Consider the following 10,917-nt stretch of genomic DNA (forward strand, 5'->3'; position numbering starts at 1 on the left):
ACCCCCTTCCACCCACCGGCATTACTTACCTGCTCTGTGCAAGGACATAAGCAAGGATCCTGCCCTCTCCATGAGCGCTGGGGTCCCACACGCAGCACCAGCGGTGTCAAAGCGCACACAGGGGCATCCACACCACACGCAGATGCCTTCACAGCACCCTGGTCTGTGCAACAGACACCCACCCACCCCTGCTGTCTTTCGGCCTAGTCCAGTTCTGAAATCGGCAGCAAGGCGAAATCTGCAAGGCGGCTGCTTCTTCAGGCGGATTGCCCTACCATGCCAGGGCTGGAAATAGTTCAGGAAGCTGCCCCTTTTGTTCCTAGCGATCCTCCTGCCTCCAGTCCTCCTCGGCTGAACTTCCTTTTCCCACTTTCTCTGGCCCCCTCGGCAGGGAGAGGAAATCACCAGGAATTGGCTGTTTGAGTCAACTCCTGCTGGCCCATTGTCGCAGGCCTGTCCCTCCTTCCTTCCTATCGACAAGGCCCTGGGAAAAGAGAGAATGAGCCTGTGTTTGCACACAGACTTGTAGGCCAAGTGGGACCTTGTTTTGGAATTCTTCCTTTACTTGACTTCACACACCTTTAGGAAAATGGCTCTAAGATCAGAAGGATAATCTCTTTAGGGCTTTCCCCTCCCCCTGGTGGTGGGCCTGGCTCCTCTCTCCTCTTGCAAAGGAGGCTTTCCACAGCTGCTACTCCTTCCAAACACGCCTTAGGGCTGGAGGCTGAGGAACCAGGAGAATCTCTTTAGAAGGCAGATTTGGCTCAAGGGCTGCTGGTTGCAGATTATAAAGCAGGGGTTTATAATCTTTGGGCCTAGAGGGCCACATCAGGCCTCTTTATCTGGCCCTAGGCCGCACCCATCTCTGATATTGTTCTGCCTCCTCCTTGAGCAACTTTGCATGGCTAAAAGGTTTCCTTGAATTCTGATCATGCCTATTCCTTGCCTGAATGAAGGATAGAGAGGAGAATGTAGAAACTGGCCAACTAGGTAAAGTAAAAAAATAATTGTGTTCATTGCTGCACCCACTTTAGCTACCATCATCAACAGCATCACAGGGAGAAACAGAGATGCACTGTAACATATGGTTCCTTTCTGACAGTTCTGAAGGATATTCTGAGCTCTTCAGCACCGAAGGAAGACGTAGTTCGTGCTATATTTTAAATCATCTTGTTAGATCTTTGGGCTGATCTTGTAAGTCTACAACTGAAAAGTGGCCAGCCAAGGAGCCAAGCCAAGTGCAGCTACAATCAATAAAGCCATCTCCTGTTGCTTCTTGCAAGCATCAGTTTTACAGGGTTCCCAAATGTGGGTTCTCCAGCTGTTTTTGGACTACAGTCCCCATCATCCCTGACCACCAGTCCTGCTGGCTAGGCATGATGGGAGTTGTAGTCCAAAAAACAGATGGATGCTGTTTGGGAAACCCTTATAGATTGGCTGGCATGTCAAGCCATCATCTCACTGTAGAACAATGAGATGAGAAGGGCCAAAGGCCCTTGCTGGCAGAGTCATTTAAATATTTCAGACAAAGTCCAGAGAGAAAAGAAAATGATAATACTGTATAACCTGAACAAGAACAGTATATAACTTCAGGTTTTGTCTGTCTTAAGTCAGGCTAGATACACAATTACAACACATAGAAGAAAACTATGTCAATATGCAAATGACATTCAGCTCTGTTTCTCCTTGCCACCTGGTAAAGTTTGTGTCTGGAGGCAATAATGAGATGAAGGCCAAAACACTGAAGCTAAATAAATCCTAGATAAGTTAGAGATACTGCAGATTGGTAGTTCCTGGGTTGATGAAACAGAGAAAGAGAGCTTGTTCTAGAGAGGGTTGCATGCCCGCTGAAGGACCAGGTACATAGCCTGAGGGGTTGTCCTAGATTTTCCTCTGTAGCTAGGGCCCAGGTGGCTTTAGTGGTATGAAGTGCCTTTTTCCAGCTCTGGCCTTTTCACCAGCTACAGCCACTCCTGGGAAGAGAATGCCTGGCCATAAAGATCAGTGCACAATTTACCTATCAGTTGGATTACTGCAATTCATTCCATGTGGGGTGGCCTTTGGGGACTGCTCATGGACACTGCAAAATGCAGTGGCCAAAGTATTAATGGGAATGTCTGCAGAAAAGCATATAAGAACAGTTCTCATCAGGCCCAGTTCAGAGTCTTAGTTCCAAGTTTAAAACGCTAAATGGCTAAGGATCTGGATATCTGAAGGAATGCATCTTTCCAAATAGTACTGCCTGGGCCTTGAGGCTGCTCGTTCAGCACCAGCTGAAGACTTTGTTCTTCAGTCCGGCCTTCTGAATTGGCTGTGTATGTGTGTGCTGTGTAAGGAGCGACATAGCCAAGATTCTTAATTGTATTTCACTTTTATTGCTTAGTGTATTTTAAACTGCTGTTACCTTCCCTGAGATCACTAGGGATATGGGGTGGGACATACATTCTTTAAAATGAAAGTAAACAAGCATTGCTTCTAAAATGTGACGGTTCCATTTTTAGTATTAATTTCAAGCTCAAGGACGTCAGTTGCTGTGGAGTAGAAAGTTTGCATGCAGAAGGTCCCATGTTCAAGCCCTGGAATCTTCAGGTAAGGTTACATCCACACCATCCATTTCAAGTTCTCTTACACCACTACAACACCCATGGCTCCCTCCAAAAGAATTCTGGGAGCTGTAGTTTGTTAAGACCTCGCTGAGCTACAGTTCCCAGCACCCAAATGAATGTTCCATGGTGTGGATCTGACCTAAGGGGATCTGGTAGTGGGAAACAGGAAATACCTTCCTTTGTCCAAGACCCTGGAGACCTGCTAATTTAGGCTGCTTTCAGATATGTGGGTTACTGTGCTACGTTTGCTGGTTACAATGCTAGCTCTTCTGTCCCAGTTTTTAACATTCCTTTTATACTGCAGTACTTTGTTGCATTATGGTACTCTGGCTTTTTGATCAATACACCACCATGTCACACTAAATTCTGAACAGCAGGAAAGAACTGTATCCTGGGATACTGCCCTAAATTCTGTCACATGGAACTACAATGCAAAACTCCTGAGATTTGCCAAGTTAACAGGGTTGCAAATGGATTCCACTCGTACCCCATGAAAAAAAAATAAAGTGGGAACAAGCACTAAACTTCCACTTAAATTCCTCTAGATTTCCAGAAGTGGCTTTTCGGTAGCATGAAAGTTAACAACAACAATGACAAAACAACCACCACAACCCAGGTCCAACACTAACACTGAAGAAAAAGCAGGAAAGGACTAAAGCCTGAGAGAACTATAGCGAGGGAAGAATAGATTACCTTTTTGTCTATTACTTCCCAATGGGTTCCGCTAGCTTACTGAAAACAGTGCTGCTTTACTCCCAATAATGGAAGATGGGTTTTGTAGTCCAATCGCACCTGGAGGGTCACAGGTTTCCCCAGCCAAGGAGTAAACCATACCTGGGCCAGGTAGACAATGGTCTGTCTTGGAATAAGGCAGCTTCCATCTTTCCTCACTCAAAACAACTTGCAAGCTAACAGCAGCAAGACCCTACTGCTTTTGCAAGAACCAAAGCCAGGATGTTTACAGCCAGTGTGGTGTAGTGGTTTTAGAGTGGTGAACTAGGAGTTGAGAGACTCAAATCCACACTTGGCCATGTGGCTCCCTGAGTGACCATGAGCCAGTCACTGTCTCTCAGTCTAACCAATCCCTAAGGGGTGTTGTGAGGATACAAATGGGGAGGGGGGGAACCTATGTGTGCCAGCCTTGGACAAAAGCTGAGCTATAAATGCAATAATTAGCATGATCTGGCTTTTCCTTGCTAGATTCTGGCCATGGGACTCTTAACACTCAGCTGAATGGATCTGCCTGAGCTGGGCTGCAGGTTGTTATTCTCCATGGCTATGAGACTCAATTGCTCAGATTCCTTTATTGCAATAAAATTTAACTATTCCTGCAAGAGCCTGGCTGGAGTAATACCAGAATCATCATAGCTGTATAGATAACCATGCATGGCCCCCAGGGCTCTTTATCTGAGTTCCCACCACCACTATCAACCTTCCACTGCAGAGATTAGTTTTGATATAACAAGATGTATGTGCTCTAGGCTACAGATGCACAGCGAAGGACAACAGTCTCCAGCGTTGAACATACACACAGGCATGGCTGTCTCTATTCTCCCATTCATTCCCCCACCCCACCCATCAACTTCTCTCCCCACCCCTCACCTCATTTCCCTTTCCTGTGAAAACCCTATCTCCCGAGTACTGGAAATCCTGCTTGCTGCTACTCCCACCCTCGACTCTCAAGATTTCAGCAGGAATCGCTTGCACACTTGCAAGCCCATGTCTATAACCATGAGGGCAAGAAACCTGTTTGTTTGTTTGTTTGTTATAAATTGAGTAAAAGATTAGATGTTTTAGGTGCTGAAAGCTGCACCCAGTAGCAAATTCAGAACTTAACTATTGCAGAATATGCCCAGCACTGATAATGAGGGCTGAACTGGATGTTTTCAGCTGAGAAATAGAAACTGGGTGAAGAGCAGCAATAGGGGCTGGTTTCAGGGAAATTAAATCACACCCTTATAAATAAACCCATGACAGTTAGTTGCCTGTCAAAAAACAAAAGGAGACTGAAGTCATATTCACGCCATAAATTTAAAACACATGCCTCCCCTCCTCTGGAGAATCCTGGGAACTGTAGTTTGTTAAGGGGTAGAGTAGTGGTTCTCAATCCCCCCCCCCAGGCCACACTTTCAAATTAAAAATTTGCTCGTGTCACACCAATTTTTGTGTGGATAAGAAATAAATTGGAAAGCAACTCCTAGCAATGCCTGATTTATAACACAGAACACAACTACTTTCTAATATGATCCTGGGAGGTCCAGAAAGTATAAAAGAATGCAGCTACATAATAACATGAACATGAACCATTCCCAAAATATAACAGATTGTCTTCCTGCCATGTTTGCCATCTTCTCCTGCCACACCAGTGTGCGAGGTTAGGACTTGGGAGACCAGAGTTTAAATCTCCACTCAGCCATGAAACTCAGCAAGTGACCTTGGGTAAGCCACAATCTCTCAGCCTAATCTACCTTACAGGGTTCTTGTGGGGATAAAATAGGTGGGGGGGGGGTAGAAGAACAGCATGTACCAACCTGAATGACTAAATGGTGGCCACTATCACTTTCTCTCCTTTCCTCACCCCCAACGCTTCTGGAATGGCGCTATATAAAATTGTTCACACGTTACACTGAACACAGGTATAATGCACAGGTGTTTGTGTGAGACAGTGTACACGCGTTGCTCAGCTATTGCGTATGTGGACTGTGCACACATTGAAGGTAACATGTGAATAACTATACAAGTGTATTTGTGTACATGGGTTTGGATGTTGAACCATCGCTAAATGTAACATGCAAACACCCCAACGTTACATCACATCGTTCCAAGGGCTTGCAGGGTGCTGGCAAACTAAACTTTACTAAAGAAAAGGCCACTGTTACTGCCACTCACTGAACTCTTCCCTTCAAACCGTGCAAATAATCCTTCTCCCCAAATCATCTGAAATGCTCTCCCCTATTTGCCACGATTGGAGGAGGCGGCATTTTTGCTCAGCCTTATGGCTTGGGGTGGAGGGGTGAGGAATGAAAAGGCCTTGGGACCAGAGCCCAGCTTTCAGGAGCCAACATCAAAAAAATGTTAGGCTCTTGCCCAGAGCACGCATATCAAAATTCTTAGGCATCAGCACCAAACATTTAAAAGTCTCCTGGTATTTTTCCAGCTTGAGTTGCCGAAGAGGATCGTTTCATGCCAAGAAAAGTACCTTGGAAGACTGTTGACTAACATGGGCTTCAAAGCTCTCTCTCATCCCAACCATCCCCATCACCTTCACTGCAGTGGGTGGGGTGAAGCCATCAGCCTCCCTCTTTCACTTTGCAGTTGCACTTAGCACTTAGAGCTATGAAAGTGTACAGACAACTCCCACCCCCTTTTTTTCAGTGCAATTCTGTTTGTGTTATCTTCAACACTGCTTCATGAATAGTCATAACCAGTAAAGCAGGCGGGTGGCGTGGGGGGTGGGTAGGAGTAGAGCTACGAGACATTTTTCAGAGGCGTGATATCATCATCACTGATGGACCACATGCACACACGCTGAACTTGTTTAAAAATAAATAATAGGTTTTTGTATAACTAATTATAAAATAAAGTGAAATCACTAAAAGACTATATAGCACACACTAAACTTAGAGCAAACTCTAAGGGAGGAGATACACTGACCTGCCTAGTAATAAGAAACGATCAGCAACACTTAACACACAACCCATTCTGCACAGTACATTCAATGCAGTATCATTCCTCTTACAATGGTCATAGCTTCCCCCCAAATAATTCTGGAAGCTAGTTTGTTAGGGGTCCTGAGAATCATTCCTTTCACACAAGTGACAATTCCCAGTGATTTAGCAGCCAATCACTCTTCCCAGGGAACTCTGGGAAATGTAGTTCCAAGGTTGGGGGGTCTCCTAACAACTTGCAACAAACTACAATCCCCAGGATTCTTTGTGGAAGTTTAAATGTATAGCACAGATAAGGGCTCAAACTCAGGTAAACACCACAACAGCAAGAGGAATGTGAAAAAGGAGAACTCTAATGGGTGTGAGGAGGAATTGGAATGATCCAACTCAGGGGGGGAAAGGCACAACAGATTCAAAAGGAGCAAAAGAACAGTGAGGATTTGGAAGCAGAGAATTGGAAGCTGGTAAGCAAAGGAAATTAATTAAGAAAAGCCTATGTGCCAGCAGAACTCTGCTAACGTTCCTTCCTATTCCTAAGAGACAAAATCTGCAAAAGAGCAAAGAAAACCACGTGAATCAAGGCTATATTTACTTCCATCAATTTCCCTCCCTCAGAGCACAGGGATTGGAGAGTCCTGGTAAAATCATTCCCTGTGATTGCAAACGAGACCTGTCAATCACAGAGGACATCTCCCGCCCTCCACACACATTAGTTTCGCTTTTTAACAAATACAGTGAAGTGTTTTTTAAAAAATCTGAGTCCACCAAACATGGGGGGGAGCGGGTGAGGGGGGCTTTCTGCTTCAACTCGGGGTGCTTTGTGCAAATCCCTCTTAACCTTGGAGAACCCCACAATCCTTTTAAGGCACCCCCCTTCAGAATTCAATATTTGTCCAAACCTAGGGCACAACCTAGACTTCTCTGCAAGGTTGTTTGCTTTTCTTATTGAAAGCTGAAGTTTGCTTTTCAGTTGGCTGAAGATCTTACGTTAAGGTTCACAGGCACTTGCAGAGCATCCTGACACGATAAGATAAGCAGGCAATACTGAAATTCCTCCTCCTCCTCCGTACAACCGTTAAAAAGATATTGTACTGCTGTCCTTTATTGCATCTTATCTGGAGGTATCCCTTTCATCCCACTTCTGCCCATTTCCCATCGACTCCAATTTTTTCCTGGGTAGTTAAAGAACAGGGTTCTGCAAAAACAGCACAGGTTGCAAACACACAACACATTTAAAGACATTTAAGATGTTGCTTCCCCCCAAAGAAACCTGGAAACAGTAGTTACCTCACAGAGCAACAGCTCCTAGCACCCTTGGCAAACAGCAATTCCTGGAATTCTTTGAGCTGCAAAATGTGCTTTGTGCTACAAAGGACAGAGTCTTGTAGCACCTTAAAGACGATCCAATTTATTATGGCATAAGCTTCATGAACTACACTCAACTTCATTAGATGTATGAATGACATAATAAATTGGCAAGTTTACACACATACGTAACTCCCATAAGTAATCCAAAACATTTAAAGGATATCAGCATGGGGAAGGCTCAGGAGGGGATGTAAGGATGTGAGCAATGAAATGCCAAAACCAAAACCAACAACAACACCAGAATGCATTAATTTGAATGAGTCTACTCTAAGGAGAGCTAGCGTTAGATGCAACACAACCCCCCACCAAACTCCCCCATGGATAATAGCGTAACACCCAGTTTATTAGGTTCAGCTGACAGTCCCAGAATACTGTACTGAACTAGTAAAGAGAGATGGAACAGTTCGCATGTTCACAGCTGTTTGGGAAGATCAGGGTTGGTTCCTGATCAGCCATGCAATCAATGACTGCAATGGTCTGCATAGCTTTCTGGGAGTAAGCCAAGGTGAACTCAAATGGTGCTTGCTTCTGATTTCATAGGATGGACAATTGATTTACTCTGACACAAGGCAAGGTCTCCAGAATTAGCAGCAGCAGCACCTCACCCCAATATAGCAGCAGCAGCAAGAAATATAAATATAATGTATGGGTTAAATAGCACAGTTGTGCCCAGTATGCACATTGCTAATACAGGATAAGAAAGGAAATGGTGCTCTTATGCTCCCAACTGCCCCAGCAAGCACGGTCAATGGCCAGGAATTACGAGAGTTGTCCCTAAGTAACTTCTGGAGGGCCAAAGGCTCCCCACACGTGACACAGACTGCTGCCATAGTCCGGCCTTCCTTAACCAAATCTGCCAAACTGTTTTTCCATTTCAGTGACCTACAGCTTGATCCTGTGCAGCTTGCTTCTAGCACAGGATAGTCCAACTTTTCATACCAAGTGGGCTGCAAGAATACTTCAACACGGAACCTGCGGGCTGCACATTGCCTTGTTGCGTTGTGGGGAGCGAGGTCAAAATTTGCTCTCGCCCCGCCTCCCCTCCTGCTGCCTTCCCAAAGCCAGGTAAGCTGGGAAAGCATTATGGTAACTAGATTTTAAGAGGCAAGGAGGGCTCTAGGACCCTGTCACTTACCCAGCTTTGGAAAGGCTCTGTGTGTGTGTGTGAAATGTTGCTGAGGGCAGCCAAAAAATGCCTCGAGGTTGGACCACCCAGTTCTAGGGAATATATGAAAAAGATGGCAGCCTTACAGAACAATCCTGTGCATATTTGTCCCCCAAAAGTGAGCCCCACAGCCTGCAATAGGTCTTACTCCCTTGCGCTGATGTAGCGATTGTGGCAATCTTGGCAACGCTGGAAGAGGCTGAGGGAGGAGTTGGAATCTAACAACATCTGGCAGAATGCAAGGGCAACGGTTTGTGGATCACTTTGGTGGTAAAAAGTAATCTATACCTGCAAATAAAATAAATAAATGAACGTTATAAAGAACCCTGTGGGATCAGACCAAAGGCCCATCTCACCCAGAAACCTGTTTTCACAGGTACCAACCAGATGCCTATGGGAAGCCTTCAAAGCAAGACATGAGAGAAACAGGACAATTCTCCCCACTTCTGCTTCCCAGCTACTGACACTCAGTGGTATACTTCCTCTGATACTGGAGGTACTGCACAGATATCCTAAGTAACAACCATGGACAGCCTTATCCTTTACAAGTCTGCCCATCTCCCTTTTAAAACTATCCAAGCTGATGACCATCACACGGTAGGAAAATCCCATCCTTACCTTCTTTTCTAAACGAAAAAGCCGCAAATGTTGTAACCTTTTCTCCATGCCTTTGATTACGTTGGTTGCCCTTTTCTGAACCTTTACCAGCTCTACAATATCCTTTTTGAGGATGCAATACAACTGAATACAATATTCCACAGGCAATTGCACCATAGATTCTCATAGCAGAATTCCATTATTGGCAGGTGTGTTTTCCCCTCCAACAGTGTCTCCTACTTACCCCTAACAGAGAATTCATCTTTTTTTGCAGCTGCCACATACTGGGTTGACATCATCCTTAAAGCTATCCATTACCATTCCAATATCTCGTTCCTGGTCAATCGCTGCCAGGTCAGACCCTTTTCTGATGTTTTGGACTACTTATGGGAGTTATAGTCCAAAACACCTGAAAGATACCTGGTTGGGTAAGGTTGTGGTATGTATGTATAAAGTTGCCAATTTAGGGTGTCCATGCATCTAATGCATCAAAATAAACAGCTAGTTCCTGCCAATCCTGATGCTGTCATTAGCATCAGGTTTCATTCATCACCTGCTACTTCCTCTGGAGAGAGGAATACTTTGGGGCTATTTTCTTTAGGGATAAGGGGACAGTCTGGTGTGGCCAAGTGGCAGACCACCCAGGGAAGCTAGAACAAAGGGGGCAGTGAATGCAGGAAGCGGAGGACAAGAAAACTAACAATGGTCTGTTTATTTATTGCATTTATGTTGCACCTTTTCCTCCAAGGAGCTCAAGGTGGCATGCATAATTCTCTACCTCCTCATTTAATCCCTACAACAACCCTGTGAGGTAGGGTAGGCTACTAGTCATATTGGCTATGTTCTACCCGCTGCTAATTCTGGTTGGCCACTATGAGAACAGGACGCTGGACGAACTGAGCCCTTGGCCTGATACAGCAGACTCTTATGTGCGTAGGAGAAAAGAAGAGGGAAGAAGGGCATTTGTGCCACATGCATTTTCTCAGAAGTAAATCCTACTATGCCCAATGCAGCTTGCTCCCAGGGAAGCTCACAAAGGGTTTTTTGCAACCCCTACAGCACAATCCTATGCATGTCTACTCAGAAGTCCAAATGAGTTCAATTACGACTTACCCTCCAGTACATTTGTATAGATTTGTATACATTTATATACTATTTTACTGTTTGATTATTTGATTGTTGTTAGCCGCCCTGAGCCCGGCTTCGGCTGGGGAGGGCGGGATATAAATAAAAATTATTATTATTATTATTATTATTATTATTATTATTATTATTATTAGGATCACAGCCCTGGGATGCTCTCTTCATTAGCTGTGCCCCTTCAGCTGGATTCTATGGACGTTTTACTCTGGAGGAAGTCCCATCCTATTGAATCAAATAGGATCCAAATTCTAGGTACCAGGGTGCAGGATGGCAACCATCAGGGAGGCATTTGTACACGCGCATTGAAAGATGGCACGCATGTGTGTGAGTGAAAGTGATTGGTCAGCACAGGCAAACAATCAGTAAACAT

The 10,917-nt window shown here is 44.9% G+C and overlaps 1 protein-coding gene and 1 long non-coding RNA gene across 4 annotated transcripts in view; one reads left to right on the plus strand and one right to left on the minus strand.

The window, feature by feature from the left end:
• The window catches only part of NHSL2 (NHS like 2), a 130,772-nt gene that overhangs the window by 60,571 nt on the left and 59,284 nt on the right, over window positions 1-10,917 (minus strand). The window lies entirely within an intron of this gene.
• LOC308578910 lies at window positions 896-5,856 on the plus strand. Of its 3 annotated transcripts, none has more exons than XR_014004205.1 (3): window positions 896-990; window positions 2,502-2,589; window positions 5,764-5,856. It is a non-coding gene; the product is annotated as an uncharacterized lncRNA (long non-coding RNA). The 3 variants fall into 3 exon arrangements; XR_014004206.1 differs by lacking the exon at window positions 5,764-5,856 and adding an exon at window positions 3,807-4,146; XR_014004207.1 differs by lacking the exon at window positions 5,764-5,856 and adding an exon at window positions 3,807-4,146 and having other exon boundaries at window positions 924-995.

This window comes from Podarcis bocagei (assembly GCF_964188305.1).
Source record: "Podarcis bocagei genome assembly, chromosome: Z".
Taxonomy (NCBI): Eukaryota; Metazoa; Chordata; class Lepidosauria; order Squamata; family Lacertidae; genus Podarcis; species Podarcis bocagei.